The 11653-nt window shown below is 44.9% G+C and overlaps 1 protein-coding gene across 3 annotated transcripts in view; it reads left to right on the forward strand.

The window, feature by feature from the left end:
- The window catches only part of LOC110537257 (ephrin type-B receptor 5), a 59310-nt gene that overhangs the window by 7267 nt on the left and 40390 nt on the right, over positions 1-11653 (forward strand). The window lies entirely within an intron of this gene.

Consider the following 11653-nt stretch of genomic DNA (forward strand, 5'->3'; position numbering starts at 1 on the left):
AAGTTAGCCCTGAAATCAAGCTAGCTGGATAACGTGCCAAATAGCCCAATAATATTAGTCTGAAACTGGAAATAGAGAAAGGGCCACAGAACGTCAAAATACCAGTTAATTCATAACTCAGTGGTTTAGGGATAGGCCTACTGCTACATTTCTGCCAAAAAAGGAAAAGATGGTTAATGGAGTTGCCCAATAGTGTGCCAAATGAGAGGTAGCTTTTAGAGCATCATGGGAAGGTAATGCACAACATGTCAGAGAAGAGATATAGAGAGGCAGTAAGAAAAGACAGGCTATTAGTAGGGGGAAATAACTTGCTCAAAGCTTCACCAAATTGCAACTGTCTGTCTTCCTGTATCTTGCCGGTGCCTGTTCAGTGACTTACTTCTTGCTTCATTGCTAGGTGAAGCTATGCAGACTGTAACAGGGCGTGGGGTGTGATGGGTTAACCGCTGCTCTCTCCATCAGCACTTGTCCTCTTTGTAACCAACAGTGAAGTTTTGATAACTCCCTTTGACGTGCGTGAGCTTATTTCTGGACTTGTGTTAATCCCCCGTTTTCCTCATTCCTCCTCTCCCTCCCTCCATCCCTCCCTCCACTCTTTCCCTGTGTCTCTCTCTCGGTGGTTGTATGTAATGATGGAGGGTAGTAGAATCTGTCCTTGACTGACTGTCTGTGGATGGATTCAGCATCTGGAGCGTATTAAGAGACAGGGTGGAGATGGGTGGATGAATGGAGTGTTACAGTATTTGTCTATAAGTGTGTATGTTGGAGTGTCTGTGCCACGATGTTTGTGTGCCTTACCTTCAGTGTGTGTGAGTATGTGTGTGTGTTTGGGCCCATCACAGAGAGGTGCTAAAGCATGTTTGTGTGCCTTGACTTCAGTGTGTGTGAGTATGTGTGTGTGTTTTGTAGGTGTGTTTGGGCCCATCGCAGAGAGGTGCTAAAGCATGTTTGTGTGCCTTACCTTCAGTGTGTGTGACTGTGTGTGTTTTGTAAGTGTGTTTGGGCCCATCACAGAGAGGTGCTAAAGCATGTTTGTGTGCCTTACCTTCAGTGTGTGTGAGTATGTGTGTGTGTTTTGTAGGTGTGTTTGGGCCCATCGCAGAGAGGTGCTAAAGCATGTTTGTGTGCCTTACCTTCAGTGTGTGTGAGTATGTGTGTGTGTTTTGTAGGTGTGTTTGGGCCCATCGCAGAGAGGTGCTAAAGCATGACACACACACCTTTGGTGTCCATCAATATTAACAGGGAAGAGGTTGGTAGAGTGCTAACTGACTCTACTGCCTGGAAAGTATCAAGGCAGCCTACGTCTCCTTTCAGATATGACTAATATGTACATTACGAGACACTACTCACAGTGGGTGGCAGTGTATGTTAACAACTGTAGCTACATAGAAAGGAAGGGGGATGGAGGGATGGAAAAAGAGAGAGCAAGAGACAGAGCAGGCAAGGCCACTCAACTGAAGTGAACACACCAGTGACAGTGGGACAGAAACTAATGTGAGTCACCTTTACATTCCAGCAGAGAGTGGAGTGCATATTAACACCACAAGAGAGAGAGAAAAGAAGAGAGAGAGACATAAGGATTAGAGAGGGGGAGAACAACACTTTAGTTTTCTCTCTCTACCTGTGTCTGTCTTCCCCAAAGACAGGAGATAAACGCATACTGTACTGTGTCTGTCTGTCTGTCTTCCCCAAAGACAGGAGATAAACGCATACTGTACTGTGTCTGTCTGTCTGTCTTCCCCAAAGACAGGAGATAAACGCATACTGTACTGTGTCTGTCTGTCTGTCTTCCCCAAAGACAGGAGATAAACGCATACTGTACTGTGTCTGTCTGTCTGTCTTCCCCAAAGACAGGAGATAAACACATACTGTACTGTGTCTGTCTGTCTGTTTTCCCCAAAGACAGGAGGTAAACACATACTGTACTGTGTCTGTCTCTCTTCTTTCTTTCATTCTGTCTCCTGTGTCACAGCCCTTCCCCTCCCGTTTTCTCCCTCTCTCTCTGTCCCTCTTCTGTCCGTCCACCAGCCTTCCTTTCTTCCATTCTCTCTCTCTGTCCCTCTTCTGTCCATCCACCAGCCTTCCTTTCTTCCATTCTCTCTCTCTGTCCCTCTTCTGTCCATCCACCAGCCTTCCTTTCTTCCATTCTCTCTCTCTGTCCCTCTTCTGTCCGTCCACCAGCCTTCCTTTCTTCCATTCTCTCTCTCTGTCCCTCTTCTGTCCGTCCACCAGCCTTCTTTTCTTCCATTCTCTCTCTCTGTCCCTCTTCTGTCCGTCCACCAGCCTTCCTTTCTTCCATTCTCTCTCTCTGTCCCTCTTCTGTCCGTCCACCAGCCTTCCTTTCTTCCATTCTCTCTCTCTGTCCCTCTTCTGTCCGTCCACCAGCCTTCCTTTCTTCCATTCTCTCTCTCTGTCCCTCTTCTGTCCATCCACCAGCCTTCCTTTCTTCCATTCTCTCTCTCTGTCCCTCTTCTGTCCATCCACCAGCCTTCCTTTCTTCCATTCTCGCTCTTTGTCCCTCTTCTGTCTGTCCACCAGCCTTCCTTTCTTCCATTCTCTCTCTCTGCGGTGTCACAGCCCTTACCAAACAAACAGTGGCTCTGGCATCAATTATGAAACAGCATGTATCTCCTTATTTGAGGTACGGAGAAGCCTGCCCACTGTCACTTTACGGATGAATAATAGACTCACGTAGAGGAGGAGAGGATGAGATGGACACGGGGACAGATGGAAGGAAAGGGGAGAAAAGACAGAGGTATAGAGGAGAGAGAGAATAATGAAAGTGGGATAGATAAATCCATTGGTACACAGAGCAAGAGAGCGAGTGAAAGAGTGACCAGACAGACCACTGCATTAACACACCACTCAGGCCCAGATTGCAGACTCAGCAGATTTCTCATCTGTCAGGGACAAACTTTGAGTGTCTTCCCTCTAGAATGGGGACTGGAGGAAGCAGTAATAGTGCAAAGGAGGCCTACTGCTGTTCACAGTGCAGTTGTGGGTGTTTGTTGGTGGCCTGATTTTTTAAAAGTCAGATACTGTGGAGAACTAGAGTGACAGTAAATGTTAGAATTATCTATTTGTTCAATCTATGGTTTAGGGGTAATGTTAGGGTTAATGTTAAAGATGAGGGTTTGTGGTTGAAATCCCATTTGTGATTTTTATTATTTTTTATTTAACCTTTATTTAACTAGGCAAGTCAGTTAAGAACAAATACGTATTTACAATGACGGCCTAGGAACAGTGGGTTAACTGCCTTGTTCAGGGGCAGAAAGATTTTCACCTTGTCAGCTCGGGGATTCAATCGAGCAACCTTTCGGTTATTGGCCCAACACTCTAACCACTAAGCTACCTGCTGTAACGAAGGAGTCGTATACTTTCCCGTCTAGCAGGGCCAGATAGTGACTACAGACACATATCACCTCAACCACCGACACTGTCAGGGAAAGTCAGCTACTCTGTAAAGACAATTATCCCCTGGGGTTGTGTGATATTGAAAAACAAAGGCAATTGAAAGGAGAGTAGTCAATGTTTCAGTGGCAAACCTTTTATTGTCACGCAACACGCTAGAGTAGTTGAATTCTGGCACTAGTTCCAATATAATTTCCAAGCAACACATATTCCATTGTAAATATAATGCCAATTTGAATGCCAACTGTCATGGAGCGGTTGGTTTTCATCATGGAGGATAGTTTGCAGAGCTGACAGAGACAGAATTGACATCAATTCTCCGAAAATAACGTTTCCGTGCTCTTAGCTGAAGTGAGGCTTAGTCCCGTAGAGGAGAGATGTAAGATATGGAGAGTCAGATTCGCGGCTCTTCACGTCTCTGACAAGAAGCTAAATAGCAGAGACATCAATATTACATTTCTATGATTTATACATGAATCTGGTCCAAAGTAGAGGGTTAATTAAATGTGAAATGAGACATCAGTTAGTGTTGTGTTCTACCAGGATAAAAAAAAGTTTCCGTATTTCTAAGGCCATAATATGTGTGTGTGTGTGTGTGTGTGTGTGTGTGTGTGTGTGTGTGTGTGTGTGTGTGTGTGTGTGTGTGTGTGTGTGTGTGTGTGTGTGTGTGTGTGTGTGTGTGTGTGTGTGTGCGTGCTTGTAGATTCTTCTTGTATTTCTATTTACATGTACAGTACCAGTCAAAAGTTTGGACACACCTACTCATTCAAGGGTTTTCCTTTATTCTTTTACTATTTTCTACATTGTAGAATAACAGTGAAGACATCAAAACGATGAAACAACACATATGGACTCATGTAGTGAACAAAAAAGTGTTAAACAAGTCCAAATATATTTTATATTTGACATTCTTCAAAGTAGCCACCCTTTGCCTTGATGACAGCTGTGTACACTCTTGCATTCTCTCAACCAGCTTCATGAGGTAGTCACCTGGAATGCATTTCAATTAACAGGCGTGCCTTGTTAATTTGCTGCTAGGTGACCTAGGGGGTAGCATTTTCACTTTTGGATGAATAGCGTGCCCAAATTCAACTGCCGGCTACTCATCCCCAGAATATAAGATATGCATATTATTATTTTATTATTATTATTTTTTGAGGTCACTGTCTTTTCAATGCGTTTTCATTGGGAAACCAGATTTGAAAGGGACTTGCTTGCAGTTCCTACCGTTTTCACTGGATGTCACTAGTCTTTAGAAATTGGTTGAGGTTTGTCCTTTTTGTAATGAAGAAGTACGGCCATCTTGAATGAGAGTCACCTGAAGTGGACTGTTTGAGAGAGGCGCGTGACCTGAAAAGTAGCGTCAGTTTGTTGTCTTCCTGTATTGAACACAGATCATCCCGTCTTCAATTGTATCGATTATTTACGTTTAAAAAGTTGTAAAGTTGTATTACAAAAGTAGTTTGAAATGTTTTGGCAAAGTTTACAGGTAACTTTTGAGATATTTTGTAGTGACGTTGGTCAAGTTGGAACCAGTGTTTTTCTGGATCAAATGCACCAAATAAATGGACATTTTGGATATATATTGACGGAATTAATCTAACAAAAGGACCATTTGTGATGTTTATGGGACATATTGGAGTGCCAACAAAAGAAGCTCGTCAAAGGTAAGGCATGATTTATATTTTATTTCTGTGTTTTGTGTGGTGCCTGCAGAGATGAAATATGCTGCTCTCTCATTGTTTACTGTTGTGCTATCATCAGATAATAGCATCTTATGCTTTCGCCGAAAAGCCTTTTTGAAATCGGACATGTTGGCTGTATTCAGGCTTTAATTTGCTATCTTGCACGTGTGATTTAATGAAAGTTTGATTTTTATAGTAATTTATTTGAATTTGGCGCTCTGCATTTGCCCTGGCTTTTGGCCAGGTGGGACGCAAGTGTCCGGCCTATCCCAGAGAGGTTATTAACACCCCGGACATCCTACAATCTAAGCTTGATGCCCTCAATCTCACACAAATTATCAATGAATCCATCAGGTACAACCCCAAATCTGTAAACACGTGCACCCTCATAGATATCATCCTAACCAACTTGCCCTCCAAATACACTTCTGCTGCCTCCAAGAAGTCAGCGATCACTGCCTCCTTGCCTGCATCCGTAATGGGTCTGCGGTCAAACGGCCACCCCTCATCACTGTCAAACGCTCCCTAAAAGACTTCAGCGAGCAGGTCTATCTAATCAACCTGGCCCGGGTATCCTGGAAGGATATTGACCTCATCCCGTCAGTCTCCGTATTCTTTAAAAGTGCCTTCCTCACCATCTTAAATAAGCATGTCTAATTCAAAAAATTTAGAACCAGGAACAGATATAGCCCTTGGTTCACTCCAGACTTGATTGCCCTTGACCAGCACAAAAACATCCTGTGGCGTACTGCATTAGCATCGAATAGCCCCCGCGATATGCAACTTTTCAGGGAAGTTAGGAACCAATATACACAGGCAGTTAGGAAAGCTAAGGCTAGCTTTTTCAAGCAGAAATTTGCATCCTGTAGCACAAACTCAAAAAGGTTCTGGGACACTGTAAAGTCCATGGAGAATAAGAGCACCTCCTCCCAGCTGCCCACTGCACTGAGGCTAGGAAACACTGTCTCTACAGATAAATCCACAATAATTGAGAAATTCAATAAACATTTTTCTACAGCTGGCCATGCTTTCCACCTGGCTACCCCTACCCCGGTCAACAGCCCTGCACCCCCCACATCAACTCGCCCAAACCTCCCACATTTCTCCTTCACCAAAATCCAGATAGCTGATGTTCTGAAAGAGCTGCAAAATCTGGACCCCTACAAATCAGCCGGGCTAGACAGTCTGGACCCTCTCTTTCTAAAATGATCTGCCGAAATTGTTGCAACCTCTATTTGCAACCCCTCATCTGAGATTCCCAAAGATTGGAAAGCTGCCGCGGTCATCCCCCTCTTCAAAGGGCGGCAGGGTAGCCTAGTGGTTAGAGCGTTGGACTAGTTACCTAAAGGTTGCAAGTTCGAATCCCTGAGCTGACAAGGTACAAATCTGTTGTTCTTCCCCTGAACAGGCAGTTAACCCACTGTTCCTAGGCCGTCATTGAAAATAAGAATTTGTTCTTAACTGACTTGCCTAGTTAAATAAAGGTAAAATAAAAAAAGGGGGAGACACTCTAGACCCAAACTGCTACAGACCTACAGTGGGGCAAAAAAGTATTTAGTCAGCCACCAATTGTGCAAGTTCTCCCACTTAAAAACATGAGAGAGGCCTGTAATTTTCATCATATTACACTTCAACTATGACAGACAAAATGAGAAAAAAAAATCCAGAAAATCACATTGTAGGATTTTTAATGAATTTATTTGCAAATTATGGTGGAAAATAAGTATTTGGTCACCTACAAACAAGCAAGATTTCTGGCTCTCACAGACCTGTAACGTCTTCTTTAAGAGGCTCCTCTGTCCTCCACTCGTTACCTGTATTAATGGCACCTGTTTGAACTTGTTATCAGTATAAAAGACACCTGTCCACAACCTCAAACAGTCACACTCCAAACTCCACTATGGCCAAGACCAAAGAGCTGTCAAAGGACACCAGAAACAAAATTGTAGACCTGCACCAGGCTGGGAAGACTGAATCTGCAATAGGTAAGCAGCTTGGTTTGAAGAAATCAACTGTGGGAGCAATTATTAGGAAATGAAAAACATACAAGACCACTGATAATCTCCCTCGATCTGGGGCTCCACGCAAGATCTCACCCCGTGGGGTCAAAATGATCACAAGAACAGTGAGCAAAAATCTCAGAACCACACCTAGTGGTTGACCTGCAGAGAGCTGGGACCAAAGTAACAAAGCCTACCATCAGTAACACACTACGCCGCCAGGGACTCAAATCCTGCAGTGCCAGACGTGTCCCCCTGCTTAAGCCAGTACATGTCCAGGCCTGTCTGAAGTTTGCTAGAGAGCATTTGGATGATCCAGAAGAAGATTGGGAGAATGTCATATGGTCAGATGAAACCAAAATATAACTTTTTGGTAAAAACTCAACTCGTCGTGTTTGGAGGACAAAGAATGCTGAGTTGCATCCAAAGAACACCATACCTACTGTGAAGCATGGGGGTGGAAACATCATGCTTTGGGGCTGTTTTTCTGCAAAGGGACCAGGACTGATCCATGTAAAGGAAAGAATGAATGGGGCCATGTATCGTGAGATTTTGAGTGAAAACCTCCTTCCATCAGCAAGGGCATTGAAGATGAAACGTGGCTGGGTCTTTCAGCATGACAATGATCCCAAACACACCGCCTGGGCAACGAAGGAGTGGCTTCGTAAGAAGCATTTCAAGGTCCTGGAGTGGCCTAGCCAGTCTCCAGATCTCAACCCCATAGAAAATCTTTGGAGGGAGTTGAAAGTCCGTGTTGCCCAGCAACAGCCCCAAAACATCACTGCTCTAGAGGAGATCTGCATGGAGGAATGAGCCAAAATACCAGCAACAGTGTGTGAAAACCTTGTGAAGACTTACAGAAAACGTTGACCTCTGTCATTGCCAGTTCTCATTTACAACTGCGACCTGGCCAAGATAAAGCATAGCAGTGTGAACAGACAACAACACAGAGTTACACATGGAGTAAACAATTAACAAGTCAATAACACAGTAGAAAAACAAAGAAAAAAAGAGTCTATAGACATTGTGTGCAAAAGGCATGAGGAGGTAGGCAAATAATTACAATTTAGCAGATTAACACTGGAGTGATAAATGATCAGATGGTCATGTGCAGGTAGAGAACTAGCCTGCCTGGTTAAATAAAGGTGAAATAAAAATGTTAAAAATAACAAAATAATGTTAAAAATAAAAATAACACATGAGAGACAGAGAGACAGAGCGAGAGACAGAGACAGAGAGAGACAGAGACAGAGAGAGACAGAGAGACAGAGACAGAGCGACAGAGACAGAGCGACAGAGACAGAGACCGAGACAGAGACAGAGACAGAGAGAGACAGAGAGAAACAGAGAGAGACGGAGACAGAGAGAGACAGATAAAGACAGAGAGACAGAGAGACCGAGACAGAGACAGAGCGACAGAGACAGAGACAGAGAGACAGAGAGAGAGACAGAGAGAGACGGAGACAGAGAGAGACGGAGACAGAGAGAGACGGAGACAGAGAGACAGAGAGACGGAGACAGAGAGACGGAGACAGAGAGAGACAGAGAGAGACAGAGACAGAGACAGAGAGAGGGAGACAGAGAGACAGAGCGAGAGAGACAGAGAGACGGAGACAGGGAGACGGAGACAGAGAGACGGAGACAGAGAGACGGAGACAGAGCGACAGAGAGAAAGAGAGACAGACAGAGAGACAGAGAGACAGAGACAGAGAGACAAAGACAGAGAGACAGAGACAGAGAGACAGAGAGACACAGAGACAGAGACAGAGAGACAGAGACACAGAGAGAGACAGAGAGAGACAGAGACAGAGAGAGAGACAGAGAGAGACAGAGAGACCGAGACAGAGAGAGCGACAGAGACAGATTAACAGAGAGAAAGAGAGACAGACAGAGAGACAGAGAGACAGAGAGACAGAGAGACAGAGACAAAGACAGAGAGACAGAGAGACAGAGAGAGACAGAGAGACAGAGACAGAGAGAGACAGAGAGACAGAGCGACAGAGACAGAGCGACAGAGACAGAGACCGAGACAGAGACAGAGCGACAGAGACAGAGAGAGACAGAGAGAAACAGAGAGAGACGGAGACAGAGAGAGACAGATAGAGACAGAGAGACAGAGACAGAGCGACAGAGACAGAGACAGAGCGACAGAGAGACAGAGAGAGACAGAGAGAGACAGAGAGAGACGGAGAGAGACGGAGACGGAGAGACAGAGAGACGGAGACAGAGAGACAGAGAGACGGAGACAGAGAGACGGAGACAGAGAGAGACAGAGAGAGACAGAGAGAGACAGAGACAGAGAGACAGAGAGACAGAGACAGGGAGAGGGAGACATAGAGACAGAGCGAGAGAGACAGAGAGACGGAGACAGAGAGACGGAGACAGAGAGACGGAGACAGAGAGACGGAGACAGAGAGACGGAGACAGAGCGACAGAGAGAAAGAGAGACAGACAGAGAGAGAGACAGACAGAGAGACAGAGACAGAGACAGAGAGACAGAGACAGAGAGACAGAGACAGAGACACAGAGAGAGACAGAGAGACAGAGACAGAGAGAGAGACAGAGAGCGACAGAGACAGAGAGACCGAGACAGAGACAGAGCGACAGAGACAGATTAACAGAGAGAAAGAGAGACAGACAGAGAGAGAGAGAGAGAGACAGAGAGAGACAGAGAGAGACAGAGAGACAGAGACAGAGAGACAGAGAGACAGAGACACAGAGACACAGAGACAGAGAAACTGAAACAGAGAGCGACAGAGTGACAGAGTGACAGAGTGACAGAGACAGAGAGAGACAGAGAGAGACAGAGCGACAGAGACAGAGCGACAGAGACAGAGACAGAGAGAGACAGCGCTACAGAGAGAGAGACAGAGAAAGAAAGCGAAAGATAGAGAAAGAGAGAGAGAAACACTTAAGAGAAAAGAGAGAGAGATGAAGTGATCAAGATGAGTCTTGATATATAACGAAAGACTAAAAGGTTATTAAGGGTATTAACTGAGCTTATGGGGGAGGGGATCCTGTAGTTTGTATTCTTAGAGGTGTGTTAGACTTGTTTTAAGACAGAGAGACAGAGACAGAGACAGAGAGAGACAGAGACAAAGCGACAGAGACAGAGTGACAGAGACAGAGACACAGAGACACAGAGACAGAGACAGAGAAACTGAAACAGAGAGCGACAGAGTGACAGAGTGACAGAGACAGAGACAGAGAGAGACAGAGACAGAGAGACAGAGACAGAGAAACTGAAACAGAGAGCGACAGAGTGACAGAGCGACAGAGCCAGAGCGACAGAGACAGAGACAGAGAGACAGAGACAGAGAGAGACAGAGCTACAGAGAGAGAGACAGAGAGAGAGACAGAGAAAGAAAGCGAAAGATAGAGAAAGAGAGAGAGAAACACTTAAGAGAAAAGAGAGAGAGATGAAGTGATCAAGATGAGTCTTGATATATGACGAAAGACTAAAAGGTTATTAAGGGTATTAACTGAGCTTATGGGGGAGGGGATCCTGTAGTTTGTATTCTTAGAGGTGTGTTAGACTTGTTTTAAATTAAGTATGCCTATTCCTATCTCCTCCAAGATATTCCCCACAGTTTACAGTCTGTACAGTACAATGGTTTTAGTGGAGCTATTCATTAGAATTCCTGCAGTTGGATATCATCTTTTGCTATCATAGTCTATTTCAATTCTGCCCTTGATGTTAATACGTACCTTCAGGATCCTGGTTTACTTTAGTGTAACATGAGATTATGAGGGAGGGAGGGGCGGGTGGGCATGTGGGGGGGTTGAAGGACAGATTTCTGGTCTCCATCTGCGAGATCCAAAATAAATCTCTTTACGAGAGGGAGAGAGAGAGGGAGGGACAGAGCGAGGCGGGAGGGTCGAGAGGGAGTTAAAAGCATCTCTTTAGCGTGGGTCACTGTGTTATCTGTCTAGCCAAACCACCTTTTCAGATCACATTCCATCTCCCTGATCATCATTTTAGGTGGCAGTCTCTCCCACTTTATCTCTATCTGTTTCTGTTGGAGAAAAAGACAACGATTCTCCCTTCTCATGCAGAAAACTCTGTAACATTAATTAGAACTGATAATACATTCAAATGTTATGGCTGAAATGCAGAAATGATTCATTTGTAAACAGAGGATGGTTTCTGTATCTGTGTGAGGTAGCCTTCAGCTCTCTGCCTCGCTCTGTGTCAGTCTCTCATCTCTCTCTCTCTGTGTCAGTCTCTCATCTCTCTCTCTCTGTGTCAGTCTCTCATCTCTCTCTCTCTGTGTCAGTCTCTCATCTCTCTCTCTGTGTCAGTCTCTCATCTCTTTCTCTGTCGCTCTCATCTCTCTCTGTGTCTCTCTGTATCAGTCTCACTCATCTCTCTCTGTGTCTCTCTCTGTGTCAGTCTCTCTCATCTCTCTCTGTGTGTCTCTCTGTGTCAGTCTCTATCATCTCTCTCTGTGTCTCTCTCTGTGTCTCTCTCTGTGTCAGTCTCTATCATCTCTCTCTGTGTCTCTCTCTGTGTCTCTCTCTGTGTCAGTCCCTCTCATCTCTCTCTGTCGCTATCTG

The sequence above is a fragment of the Oncorhynchus mykiss genome, chromosome 2 (genome assembly GCF_013265735.2).
Source record: "Oncorhynchus mykiss isolate Arlee chromosome 2, USDA_OmykA_1.1, whole genome shotgun sequence".
Lineage (NCBI taxonomy): Eukaryota > Metazoa > Chordata > Actinopteri > Salmoniformes > Salmonidae > Oncorhynchus > Oncorhynchus mykiss.